Source organism: Emydura macquarii, unplaced genomic scaffold (genome assembly GCF_026122565.2).
Source record: "Emydura macquarii macquarii isolate MOO-44397 ecotype Brisbane River unplaced genomic scaffold, CSIRO-AGI_Emac_v2 contig_1483, whole genome shotgun sequence".
Taxonomy (NCBI): Eukaryota; Metazoa; Chordata; order Testudines; family Chelidae; genus Emydura; species Emydura macquarii.
In genome coordinates, this window is record NW_027131620.1 from 18973756 (window position 1) to 18988743 (window position 14988).

The window sequence follows — 14988 nt, forward strand, 5'->3', positions numbered from 1 at the left end:
TTGATTTTTCAGTCTGAAACAGACAAGTTTTTTTCAATTTATGAATTTATTTTTCAAATATGTAAAAAAAAAACCCTTGAAATCACCAAATAAAACATTTCATTTCATCTCAAACAAAACTTTTTGTATGACCCAAAATGAATTTTTTAAATCAAAATTTTGATTTGCCAGAATATTTCGAAAAATTCGTCTTACCATCAGCCCATTTTTTTTTCAGAATTGTCAGTGATGGTGCCCAGGATGAGTGCATTTTAATTTAGTCCTCAAATTATTGTTCAACATGAGATGATGGCTTGCAGAGCCCTAATAACATGTTTTTCATCACCCACAAAATATGTTCCACCCCTGTAAGAGAGAGGAATCCTGCCCAAACTCTCAGCTTCTGAACTTTTCACACAAAATGTCTGACCAGGCAGGAAGCTTGCTTTGCTTGCATGCTGGTACTCGGTTAGCCAACACCCCTGTTTTCAATAACCTCTGCTGGTTTTTGGTTGAACTCTTCTGTGGCTTTGCATCACTTAAGGTCTTTTTGAGTCACAGTCTTGTTAACAAAGGCCTATGTTGGAGAGAGTCAAGCCATGATGAGAAGTACAGAGGACCTACGCTACACAGCACCATACCCAGTGAAAGTTTGGGTGGGAACTCTTGCTGTGAGGTTTGTGTTTTTCCATGGCATTTGTGTAGTTTACTGATTTATTCCCTTTTGCTGCACACTGCTCCAAAGGCCTTTGTTTGCTAGGGTTTAATTCTAACCATGCTGGTTTAGAATGAGTCTCTTCTAATTTATAAAGGGATAGCTAAATTGAAGAGTGGTCTTGGTTGGAGAAATGACTCTGTACAAATGACATTTTGCTGTTCAACATGTAGAGATGGATTACATTTACACTTACTTTAAGGCCCCTATACATTACCAGAGTAGTGTAAAGTGTCCTTAGTGTAAATGAAAGCCCAGCCCTTAGTCTCCATCAGCATCTTTCCAGATCAAATTAGCTCCAAACAAGATTATTCCAGCTGCCAGCCCTGCAAACTCAACCCACTGTCCTGAAACAGAGCTGTGTGCTCTGCTTTGAGCATCTTTAAGCATCTTGAAGATGCATTCAGCAGAATAGACTATGAATAGCTTTGTCAGCTTTCTAAGGCAAGGCATCTTTGTCTTAAGAAACGGGCCAGATCCTCAGCTGATACAAATAAAGGTAGCTGCATTAAAGTTATTGATGTCATGGAACTACACTCATTTACACCACGTGAGGATTTCACCCAATAATAGTGACAATGTGTAGCTATAGTGAAAATGTTGTGTTGATAGGAGTGAAAATTAAGGCTGGACAATACAGCCTAGAAAAAAGCAGAAACAATCGTAGACCTAAACACTGACCAAACCTGAAAAGCGGGAATCTGATTAGTGGCAAAGAGGCAGTTCTGAGCTGAGGGTAAATGGGAAAAATCACACTTGTAAATTTAGATTTAATGGGACAAAATTTCAGCTCATATAGCAGAGTTTCTACACCCTCAAAACTGCTGGTGCAAATAATTCTCAGTGCAAAATTACACCCAGAATTACCTGAGCTAGCATTTAGGCCACTTGGACAACAAAGGACCTGACTCCACCCATAAAATATAATAATCAGAAAACTCTCAAAGTATGTGAAGCCACATTTTTACAGAGCTCAGGACCAGATTTTCAAGTGCTGCTTTGAAAATTCTGGACATAGTGTTTTCTGAGCCCTCTACCATGGGAAAAGGTGAGGTAGGAGTGACTATATGTTATACTTAAAGCAATTTAAGATTTCTTCATGAAAGGCTATCTGGAGAAACTCAAGTGGAGTCTTTGCTGAGAGGGGTGTTTTGTTTCTGTTTTACACCCACGACTTTACTCTCAATCCTTTTAAGTTTTCCCATGCCTGCTTTAAAAAGGCTGAAATTCTCTGTATAACAGCCACAAAAATCAGAGCCTTGTTGTCAACATCCAGGCAGCTCAGAGCTGCAATTTATTTAAAGCTAGCCAGAAGTGAACCAGTTGGTAAGAGCTGGTTTCCTATCACACCTCATTCTGCTTTCTGTCTTTGAAGCCCACTTTACGTAGCTCTAGTATTCCTCAGGGACTTCAGTGGATTGAAGCAGGTCCCAAGATAATGCACTGACTGTTCCCCTTTCTGTATATGAAGAAAAAGAAAAAGAAAAGAAAGAAAGACAGCAATTGTGATGTCAAGATAAATCACTCTGTTATTCAGGGCTTCAATTAGCATTGCCAAGTAGAAGGTTTTTTTGTACCCCAAGTTACGAGTTGCTGAAGACAAGAAAGCTCCCTCTATATTAGAGGGGGTTGCATTTACTCCTGTTACTTTACCTGCTCATGAAGACCCAGGTTTAAAAGTCTGCTGCAGAGTTCAACTTACTGTAGCTGAGCAATTCAGAAGTCACGCAACTCCTGTTGGAGATGTTTATAACAGGATTGGTGGCTTTACCTCACCCCAGGCTGCTTGCAGCTGGAATAACGCCGAGGCAGTGTATAGCCACAGAGCTCTGTAGTTTTAGCATCCTAACAGCCTCTTATTGCACTTATGTTAGAAAGCCTGGTTAATGCAACTAAGGAATCACTGACGCAGCTACCAACACATTATACAAAATAGGCTTGTTTGCCCTGGGTTTTACTCTGACAGTCTCTGGAGTTTACTGTTGACATTTAGCAACATTTACCTTTGGGTGCTTCCCTTTAAGGTGTTCATGCAGACAGCCCAGGTGGCGAGGTACCTAAAGAGCTATGGGTGTTTAACAAAATGGCTTTTTATGGAAGAGAGAGACAGAGCCTGTACAGGTGCATGTGGTGGAGGTATGAAGAAGATGAAAAGTTGGGACCCCAGTTGTCCCAGCCAAAGCACATCATGCGGCAGAAAGAAAAGGTCTCAGCGAAAGTCAGTACAGAGTACACAGAGTAGCGAGAGCCCCTGGCACAGTGTTCTCTGGAACCCAGAGCTCTAGAGCAATATATACACAGGCAATGAACAGTGGCAGCCCTGGGCACCTGGTCTGAAAAATAGGAGCTTCCCTGAATCCTTCCCTCTGCCTGCTCTCAAGGGTTCACATTAGCAAAGCGAGCAAAGGAAGCATAACGAAAAACTGCTCCTAGTGGCTCAAACATCTAGGCAGACCACATAGCAATTTCATGGGAAAATCCTATGGAATATAATAGAGAGTACAGAACCCCATAGGCTGCTATAGAATCCCATAGGCTGGCATATGCATGCTACATGGCGAATATCCTTCTCTATTAAATTCTATAGAATGATCTGTGTAACGACCTGATTGCCTTTATGTAAGTTTAAAATCCAATAGGAATGAAATCAACAGCATGGATATGAGATCCATGTAGCATGCTATAGTGCACCCAGCCAAACCATGGTGAGGGCTGAATGAGCTTACAGCCTGTGGTGTATGTCACATGGGGAAGTGGGTGGAGGGGCAAGATAACATTGTGTTCTGATCCTTCTGTGCCTCTTGTTAGTGCCATGTGTTTACTGTGCCACCATAGTGCCCTGTATGATTTGAGCAGCCATTGGTCCATATACCTGTGTATTAATGTGGGTCAGGGGACACTGGCTCAGATGGGTGTCACAATTATCAAACTGGTTAGGAACTGGTATCATCCACTGGCATGACTGGCTTCTATCAATCTTTGTTTCCAGCTCCTATGTTTAATGACAGGTGGTTATATTTGGATGGTTTTCAGTAACAGAATGGGCCTCAGACTTTTCACCCTGCTATGCTGCCCTTGTGTATCATCCTCAGAAGATTGCTGCTGTGCAGGACTGACTGGCCATTAGCTAACCTCATAGGACCATCCTGCGTGATCATCAGGTGCCATAAAAAGATTGTGGTTTTATGTCACTGCTATAGCACAACTCTGGGAATCTGCAAGATCAGCCTTCTTCCCTGAATGGCCCTTCGTGGGAAAATTCATTTCCCATTGAGCAGTCCCACAGCCCTGCAAATCGCAGCGAAACATATTCCCGGGAGTAGTATGGCCTTTGCAGGGTGGTTGTGAGTATTTTGTGGGCATTCAAAACCACAACCCACAGACCAACCTTATTGGTGGGGTAGATAGGTTTACAATGGGACTTGTTTCCCCTTTTAGTTTTACTGGTTTCCTTCAATAATCATTAAGGGTCATGGCTTAACCATGCTTCTATGTCTTTCCCATGTGCTTATGACATCCTATTGTTCATGTAATGTAGGAAGCCCTGTATGGATCCCATAGGCTTCAAAGCAGGGTCGTTTATGTCCTTGGAATTCCTTCCTGGTTCTGAATGCTTTGTTCTCCATGGTGTAGACCAGCTGAGGAGCACAGCTGGATGAATTATGGATTTTTAGGTTTGCTGGTCATTTTGAAAATTCAAAAAAAATGTGTGTGTGTGTTGTTTTTTTTCTTTTTAATTTTCAGCAAATCAAAAATTTGGGAGGCAATATTTTTTGGTCAAACAAAACACTTCATTTTAATTTTGACAATTTTAAAATGTTTTATAGGTTTTAAAAAAAATAAAATTAAAAGACATTTTGAAATGAAAAGCCAGTTCAAACTGAAAAAAATCAGACTGTTTCATTTGGAGAAGGCTGAAATGAAACATTTCAATTTTGGGAGGACTTTTTTTTTCTAAACCGTTTGGTGAAATCCACATGAATTCACAAATTGTTCCAGCATCACCAAATCTGCATTTTTCACCTAAAAAAAGTTTTGTCTTCAAATTTTTGCCCAGCAGGACTGAGCAGTGCTCAGGGCAGCTGAGGCAAGGGCAAACTGCAAAGCCGGCACCCTCTGATCTTGAGGCCTCTGTGCGTTGGGTCTGTTGTGCCTGGTTTAAGTTAAAACAGCTTGGCCTTAAGGGATCGCCACAACACTCAGAGGCTGCAGTGCCCAAGGATTCTGGGACACATTCCCTGCACTCCTCACAGAGAAAGGGTGCAGCTTTAGGCTATCCTTCGATCCTTGTTATGCAAAACTTGGCCTGCAACTCTGGATTTCAGGCAATGGGGTGGCCCAGTAGCAAAGGTTCTAGTCCTGTATCTTTTGTATGAATTACCACTCTAATCCTAGGAAATTTAAAGGAAAAGAAAATGAAAACACGCACCTCTGACTGCAGGACAGTAAAAAGCAGTAGGCTTTGCAGGGCATAAAATCCGCTGTGATGTGCTGGCAACCAGTCTGTGTGACACTGCGATCGTGAACAGTTTTTGGGTCACTCTGCACATGAGCTCTCCTATTTAACCTTTTAGCAAAGCCCAAACTGCCCACTAGGAGCAACGTACGTCTTAGCAGTAACCATGGTAGTCACACTTATCCTTGTGCAGAGCCACGAACAACTCCTTCTTACAATTGCCCTGGGTGTCACTTCATTGGTTCCTTTATAAAAGTTAGTCTTGCTTCAAATCCAATTCATTTTCCTTATAAATTGGGCTGGATATTACCTTCAGAGCTCCTTGTGGTGAAAAAAGTACTAATGGCGCAAGCCACTGACGGTATGGAAAGATCAAGACTGACCAGAGTTGCTACCAATCATGAACGTAAGGCATGAGTAATCCTGCTCTGAGCTCTGACATGGAGAGACATGAATTTTTTGTGTGTGTGAGTAGCACGGATGACTGGCATTAAAATCTGCTTCAGAGCATCCACAAAATGCATTTTAAAAAATGAACTAAGGTCAGTTGGATCTCTGTTCATCCTTCCAGTAACCAAATGCCTTGTACTTTTGGCTAAGCAGAACGTAATTGATGAAAGAGTTAATGTATTCCAGCTAAGGACAATAGGCTGGATTCTGGTCTCACCAGTGTGAATCGGGGGCAACTCCACCGAAGTCAGCACACCATATCCTCAGCTGGTGTAAATGGGTGCAGTTCGATTAACTTCAGATTTTTTTCCTTTTTATTGAGCCAGGTATAGTGAGATCAGACATTGTACAAGATTTCCTCCCACAATGCCTTGTAATGCACAAGAGGAAAGGTGGTCCTGCAGTTAAGGAACTGAACTGGGTCTTGGATATGAATTCATTTTAGTGATTTGGCTGTAGACTTCTTGTATGAACTTGGGCAAGTCACATTACCTCTGAGGGTCAGTTCCCCATCTGTAAAATGGGAAAAATAGTGCTTCCTTTCTCCCATTCTTTGTCTGTCTTGTCTATGTAGACTGTAGGTTCTTTGGGGCAGGACTACTCTGTCTATGTATAGCTCCTAACACAAAGGTGGCGAGGAGGGGGGGGAGCTGATCTCAGCTGGGATCTCTCTGCACTGCTGTAATAAAATAAAAAAGTATGGTACACGCGGCCCAGAACACCAAATACAAATCAAATACAAACTTTTGGATCCAATTCTAGCACTAAACTGCATGACACATGCCCATCTCAACTTACTCTGGTCATCCCGAGTCTCTCCTGTGCAAAGATTGGCTGCTATGTCAGAACTGCAGGCTGGTTTGTGGTGTGGGCAAATAAACGTGCACTAGAGCAGCAGGCTTATTTTCAAACTTATTTTCTCTGGTAATCTAATCAGCAAACCCAACTTGGCTACATAGCACACAGTCCCTTAGGAAAAACATATTGTTCTCATTAACATGACACACCTTACACTGTAACTGCCAGTGCCAAGTGGTGGACATGGTGGAAAGTTTGCTTTCACATGCCTCTTCTAGCACATGGCACCTCTTCATAAAATAAAGATGAAGACGCAGAGTAGAGATAAAAGCTACAGAGAAACTGTCTAACCATGTACATAAAATTGCCAGAGAAGTAGCTATTAGATATATGAGTAAATTCTAAGGAGATTTTGCTGAAAAAGTGCTTACATTTTTTTTTCCAACAGAGTGTTCATATAAACCTTATAGGCAATAGAGGAAAAGGATACAGTGTCTATAACCAGCTCAGGCTGTTTCTCCCTCTGGGAGATTTCAAGTGATTTGATTCAGCTCTCTAACATTGTTCAAGGTAGACTTCATCTCCCCCAGCACTCATCAAAGCTGCTAATAGGTACTTCAGAACTCATAAAGAGATGACCAAATCTTGGGCATTGGGGACTCTGGCTCATTTATCTTCCACAGACAAAATCAGATCTGATTTTTTTACACTGCCTGCTCAGATGCTAATGCAGTGCATGGTCTCTGCCACTTCATGGAAGCTTCTCTTGCAATAACTGTCTGCTGCTAAAACATGGAAGAAGCTGACTTCATATGAGTCCTATATCTAGTTATAACTATATGAAGGATAGATAGATAGATACTAATTATGGTTAGTTAATAGTTGGTTCTGTTGTTGAGGGTATAGCCCAAAACAACCCAAAACTTCGCTCACACCAGTATCCACACCTGATCCATATAAGTAATTCCACTGAAGCATGTGAGACTACTCACTACTAGCCTGACTAAGAATTTGCAGGAGTAGGCTTGTAGTTAACATGAGATGAGTATATCTATGCCCCTATAAAGAAACTTATAGGTAAGTGTTGCTAATATCTGACTTGCCTCACTTTTCTTGAGTTATGCTGGTCCTTTCCTTACTTTGCAGAGAATACAAAACTCCTATTACTTTGCCCGTCATAATATGCAACATCTCAATTTAGACCTAGATATACAGAGAGAAGTTGCCACAGAAGAGTGATGTTTATGTGATACTTGAAATAGTTGCACATTTTAGGGACAATTTCATGGCGAACTAGTGTGAGAGAGAAGTGACACTTAACAGCCCTTTTCATCAAAATGACTGTTTTGATGTAAAAATGCTCTCTGTGGACAGCAAAGTTGTGCAAATCCTCACTGCTGGGGTTGTGATTGGGGTGGACTTTCTTTTAAACTTTTCTTCAGGAATGCTCAATTTCATAAGAGGGGCAAAACTTTTCAAACAGCTCTGACAGCTGCTTGTATTTTAAAATGAACTAGACTGTGCTCTGACAATCTGCAATATATTCATGTAGTCTACCTGTACAGAGTATTACATAACACATCCCCTAGAACAGAAAAATGAAAAGCTCAGAAAGTCTTGGACTGAGCTTGGAGGCAGCAAACACCTCATGCCTTGTGTATAAAATGAGAGGGGATGCAAGTCATTTTACCTCCTGCAATTGTAATTCTAAGAGATTCAGAATGTTCATGCCTACCAAATGCTCAAGGCAGCAACTAGAGATACCTGGATTTCACCCCCTTGTCTGTGGTTCATAATCCATAATAGGTGCTGCTAAGTATCTATTAGTAGCTTTTTTTTTTTTTTTTTTAACAAAGAGCATTTCCTGGGTAAGAATTTGAAGGACACTGGGATTAAGATATAAATTTCAGATTAATAGATCCTCTGACTGAAAACCTCAGACTTTATAAGGAGTGGAGTAGTTAAATGGTTTATTTCATATTGGGATACTTGGGTTCAAATCATGGTTTAGACTGTATTGTACAATGAAAACGAAGTAGGTAGCCCTTACAGGGCATTTGTCTACATGAAAGACAAACTGACCCATGATTAGTCGTGTCTTCCAAAATGAAGCCTATAACTGGAATAGCAGAGTGGGTTGCAGGTCAACACCAAGGCATGTTGATAGAGCTGTGTGAAGGAAAGCTCTTATTTATGCTATCGTCGCACTTGTCGTTAGTACCTGGCCCGGGCCAGGGAAGCTAATGATCCAGCCAGTGGACCAAATTCGGTGATGAATCCTGGTCACGTGCCACCTGCAGCATGTTATGCATACACTAAGAAGCTGGCCTGATTTCTGAAGCTACTGGTGATCAGCACTGCTGAAAATCAGTCACTTAGTTCCTCACTATCAGTCCTTATTGTTTCTCTCATTATTGTTTTTGTTATGAATTACATAACATTTTTATTTGTATCCAGTATGTTACCCAGCATGCTTTTGGTCCCCAGATTAATATTCACCTATGCCTCCCATGTGCTACCTTTGCTGTTCTGATGTGCAATCTGACTAGCCTTTGCTAATGGTTACATATGAACACTATGCACAAAGTTTGGCACTGGTTTCCCCTTCTTAGTGGAAGACCATTGCAAAGACAATGCTTGCTTTTTGCAGAAGAGACAGGAGCCAGCTGGAGAGAAGTTAGTTAGGTGAAACAGCGTGGTCTATGGATAGGACACTGGAGAGGGCATCTGAAAACCAGTGTTTTGTTCACATATCTGCGTTTGAGTCCTGACCTGCTGTTTGGCCTGGGGCAAATCACTTCCACTGTCTCTGCCTGTGATTCCCTTCCCACTCCTTGTCAGGTTAGGCAAGCTCCACAGGCAGGAATGTCTCTCACATTGTGATAGTCCAATACCTAGCACAATGGAAACCTGATCTTGGTTGAAGGCTCTAGGTGCAAGATGAATAATAAGCAACTCCTTACTGGCAGAAAAAGAAATACAGGCTGGATAAACAGCAATACATACAAGGGGAGTCTGGGAGAAAAAGATATATATATGCACACACAGATCAGCCTGATACTGGGAAGGTTACCAGTGACAAAACAGAAGAGCTCTTGGACAGGCAGGCCATTCAAGATCAATCACCAGCATCCATTTATAAAGAGGAGGTCATCCTTGACTAGTATGATTAACTTCTTGGAGATGAGGTGACAATGAGAGCTGACAAGGGTGAAGTAGCAGACAGAATTGATCTGGACTTCCACAAGGCTTTTTTGATACTGTACTGCATAAAAAGCTTAAGGCTAATAAGTCTGGCATGGATAGTAAAATTCTCAATTGGATAAAAAAATGACTTGATAACTGAGGTTAGACAAGTTAGAAAATGATAGTAAATGGATACAGATGGGGTAATAGTGGGAGGTGAAACGTAGAGTACAGAGAACAGTCTGAAGCCCAGGCTTGTTCATGCTTCAGTGACCCATGGATGAAGGAAATTGGAAACGAAGTGTGCATGTTATTAGATGACACAAAACTGAGACTCTTAGTGAACAGCAAAGAAGAGGGAGACCTCATTCAAGAGCACCAGGATAAAAGCCATAAGGATTGGGTCAACATAGGGCAAAAGGGACTTTTTTTAAATGGACACATGCTACAAGATAGTGATCAAGAAAAGGATGTGGAATGACAGCAGAAAGAATCCATCATCTCAATATCCAGCAAGAGTAGGGACAGCAAGCATCCTGGGATGGATGTAAAGGACTTGTCTGAGCAGTAATTGTTATGAGAGTGTACAAAAGTCTATGAAAATTCCATCTATGTATTGGGTGCTAGAACAGGGCAGATTATTAGCAGCAAAGTCAATTTTACAAACTCAGCCCCTTTAGTCTGTGTGCATATGGTCCACAAACAGACTAACAGTTCATTTGTCTATTATTTAGTGAATGTTTCAAACTACCTACTTATGTACTTATACAGCCCTCACCCCCGTAGTGGGGTAAAATGCAGCTACATTCTCATCATGATTATCCTTTGAACGAAACCAAAGTAGCAGCCAACACATCGAACCTATTGGATCCTGGTTACTGTGGACCTAGACAAGAACAAGAACATGGTGCAATCTCTCTCTCTCTCTTACACACACACACACACACACAAATCATAGTCATGTCTGAGCAGCTCAGTTATTAGTGGACTTTATCCTCTCACAACCCCTTTGAATTAGGGAAGCACCATCCCCATTTTATAGATGGGGAATTGAGGCAGTGAGAAATTAAAAGCTGTGTTGCCAACTCTTGCAATTTTATCACAAGTCTCTCAATTCGTGGCTCAGAAACCAGAAGGCAAAGAGAAAGAACCTCTCATTCATTATTTTCTCAGCATTTTAAAGACAATCTCTTGATTTTTGGAGGGGTCTGACACAGAGATCTTGAATTCTTGGGGTTGGTAATACTTTAAATGACTTTTCTAAGTATACTCAGCGGCTGTGTCAGGACCTGAAATCAGGTCTCCGGAGTATCAGTGTCAGAGGGCATCCTTCCTTCCATGGTTTATAGAATTGCATTTCAGCCTAAGAATTACTTGCCAATTATTTGCCACAACTATAGCTTTGAGTATTATTAAAGCTGATTGAAACTCAGAATTTTTTCCCATTAAAATAATTCTGTCAGCATTCCAAAATTTCAAAACACATCTAAGTATTGGTTATTTATGCTGTGTGACTGGTCACCTCAGTCACATTGCATAGTTTCTTCTCTTTAATGACTGAATGACTCCCAAGCCTACAAAGACCTTTCAAAATGGCCAAGTGAACATTTCAGGTGCATAGCCTAAACAAATATCACTTATACGAATGCTTGCATAAAGGGGGAAGGGGGGGGGGGAAAGGTGATGGTGGTTTGGGGGGGATTACAAATAAATGGATGGCGTTTATTAAAGAAATGTCCATGAATATTTTTACAGTATGTGCCCAGCTCTAGTTTTGACACTATTATGATGACTACCCACTGAGCAACACCAGCAATCGAATCAGTGACCTCTAGAACTAGAGCTATAAGTAGGAGTCTCTACAGCTTGAGTTAAAGATGCAGGTTCTCAAACCAAGAGCACACAGGGGCACAAGTAACACACACTGAACAGAGGATTACATACCTCCTCTGGAGAGAAGAAGCTCGTCCCGAGCTTCTGAGACCCACAGCAGTTCAAAATCCCAGGCTTTAAAAAGCAGGGGCCTGACCTAGGTCCCATTTGAAGTTAATGACAAAACTTTTATTATGTTCAATGGGAGCAGTATTGGATCCTATTGGCCACAGCCAGACAGGTGCTGAGCTGAAGGGTGGGATTTTCAAAAGGGTTGGACTGGAGGGTGGGATTTTCAAAAGCAGTGGTTGTAACTCTGCTGCCCTTGATGTCAGAGGTAAAACTCCCACTGACTTCAGTGGAAGCAGAATTAGGCCAGAGCCTCATGCTTTTGATAATCTCACCTTTAGGTCCACGTTGTGTTTAGGAACTGTTCAAATATATAATAAGACAAGATCTCTGCCCCCAAAAGATTATGTTCTAATTTAATATAAGAGGAAACAAGTGAGTGTAACACATGAAATCGAACGTGGGGTGGGATGAGACTAACAGTAACAAGACCACACAGTTCCATACCCCATGTACACAGCTTATTGGGTCAAACCACAGGAGGCTTTCCACCTTGCCATATATTATCAGCAACGTTAAAAAAATGAAACCCTTAAACAATCATTCTATTTCATGAACTAGTAAAAATCCTCAGACAGGCCCCCATTCAGCAAAACACTTAAGCATGTTTAACCTTAAGCACATACTTAACGTCCCATCAACATCAGTGGGACTTGAACGCGTGCTTCAATACTATGCTGACTTTGGGTCACAGTGCTGATCTGTGAAACCTTTTACATTGATCCATGCTGTGAGTTCAGATGAGACTGGGGGTGGGGAGGGAGTGGGAGAGGGGAGAAGGGGAAGGAAGAATATATGATCACACAACATCCCCATGTCTTGTATCCTTAACAGCAAAAGCCATTTCACTGGTGTCATGTTTCACTGGTGGTTACCCTTTGTCTATTCCAGGAGTTGTGCACTGAAGTTCTTCTTTCTCCCTGCTCAGCATTCACCTCCTGCTTCTGATCCCTGTCATTATTATTTATGGAGGGGGGGAGGCTTTTTTCTTTATCTGCACATTTTGAGATACAATTATTTTGGTGGTTATGCTTCCTAAGTTAAAAAGCCTCCTTGAACTCTTATTTTATGGATATAAAAAAAGCATACTTTTCTGTGTGTACCTTGACACATCCCAGAGGCGGCATGGCGTTCAATTACTTGATGAGACAGCTTTGTGGATCACACACATAATGGCCCCCTGAGAAAAATACAACCTCCAAGGCCTCAGCTAGAATCTCTTTGATGTAGAAGAAGTTATTATGAATAATATGTAGGGACTCAGGTCAAATTCTCACTAATTTAGGGTTTTTTTTTCATCATCTTCTCCCTGCTAACTGTATATACTAACACACCTGCTAGTACAAGGGACAAGGACTTGATCTAGCAATTCACTTAAGCACATGCTTAAATTTGAACACATGAACATCAATGACTTTGATGGGACTCCTGATGTACTTAACATTAAGTGCTTAAGAGCTTTTTCAATATATGTTGCACTGTAGAAATTAACTAGTTTTGCTAATTGCATTTTTCTTCTATACCAACAACATTTGAGTAAGTCAACAAAAAATTATAAGTGTTGCCTGTATACTGCTCACCATTAAAAAACTCAACATTTCCCAACCAGGTACTTGCTGTAACTACTACAGCTCACTGAATTATTCATTAAGAGCAATCTATTGCTAAGTTCATCCTTTTTTATCTGTTCACAAACTCTATGTGAACAGATCATGATTTTTTACAGATTTGTTCATTATTCAAATTTGTTCAATGAATAATTGATGAAAATAATTCCTGAAAACAAATTCCAGCCAATGGTTGTGATCTGCTCATAGAGTTTCTTCAAAAGTTCTCCCCTAAAGCTGTATGTTTGGTCACCTAAGTCACATGATCTCTCCCTATTTATTAGAGCTGGTCAACAAAACAAGTCATAGATCTGGGAATTTCTATGACTTACCATTCAGAAGAATCATTATCTTTTCAAGATTTGCCAGATCACCCACAGAATGGTTGCCTGTCACTAATATTTTGTCTCTTTCTATGTCTGATGACATAGCATTTCTTTGGTCCAATCAGCCAGTTGTTAGTAAAAGCTATTTGAGACATACCACTATATAAGTCTCCCTGTAGAAACAATTTGAGATCAACATGGGATATGTCTGTGCTTATTATCATATTGATTCTAAATAGTGTCATTCCTGAAAACTCATTAATATAAGGATACTTCCAGATCATGTGTATCAACTTGTAAACATTGCAAATTCGATTATATTGCATACAAGTTATTGCTTTTTTATTTTATTTTTATTTTATTTTTTTACATTTTGACTGAGATATTAAGGAAGTGAAATCTCACAGGGGTTTCACATAGCGCTGGAAGTTTATTATTTACTAGACTTGTAGCACTGCAAGCACTGGAGTATACAGTGATGACCCTTTGATTAAAGGTTCATATTTTGTATGTTAACACTGGGGTCTGTGATGCAAGAGCTCTCTTTGTAGAAATGGAAGTATATACATATACATATTGCCCATTCCTTTTAGGATCTCACAAAATCTGCCTGCCTGCCATGAACATTTCCTACACCTTTGATTGTTCCATTGTGCAATTATTAGAGCTGTGCTGATGACAGAAGTTTCATTTTGCAAAGAATTACAAGATTTTGAAATGTGACTCTGTTCTGAATTGGAACAAAACGTGAACGTTTCAAAATGCTCTGTGAAGGAAAAATTTTAAAAATTGTTTTGAGTTGTTTGAAATGCTTTGTTTCAGTTTTGTTTGTTCCCAATGCTATGTTATATTGTAATATACAATTTTAAAAAGTAAGAACATTTCAACATTGTGAGAACCTTTTCCCCCTCTGGCTTTCTAACAAAACTGAATTCCAGCAAAATCAGCCTGATTTCATGAATCATTTCAATTTCAATGGAACTTCACATCCAAATAGAATATGGGTCCATCAAAATTTCTCTGGTCACTCTCACAATTATACAAGTGTGTCATTAATGATACAGCTGTCACTTATATCTGTATTTGGGGAAAAAAAAGAAGAAACTTTGATTAAATCCTGTGGTGAATCAAAGTGCTGGCAATGCCTGCTTGGAGGCAGTTTAAGGGACAATGGCCAGGAGCCACCAAACACAATTCCTAACAATACATCCTTGTCTGGGGAAATTTGTAGCCCAGTACAGATAGTGGGTGTGCTGATTCAAGTGAGATGCCTATAGAGTCCTTTGTGGTTTATAACTACTCTCCCCTTGCAAATCCCAGCTGCTCTTCTTCATGAGTGCAGTGATACAGAGGTGAATCAAGCCTAATATTTATTATAGTTATATTGTGCAGGAATAAACCCAGTGGTCCAATCCTGCTGCCACTGAAGTAAGAAGCAAAGCTTCCCTTGACTTCAGTGGGAGCAGAGTG

At 40.6% G+C, this 14988-nt stretch overlaps 1 long non-coding RNA gene across 1 annotated transcript in view; it reads right to left on the minus strand.

The window, feature by feature from the left end:
- Positions 1-1964: 1964 nt before the first annotated feature.
- The window catches only part of LOC137157385 (uncharacterized), a 61332-nt gene continuing 48308 nt past the window's right edge, over positions 1965-14988 (minus strand). The window contains exon 3 of the long non-coding RNA XR_010921101.1: positions 1965-2153. This is a non-coding gene — a long non-coding RNA (uncharacterized lncRNA). The remainder of the gene's footprint in view (positions 2154-14988) is intronic.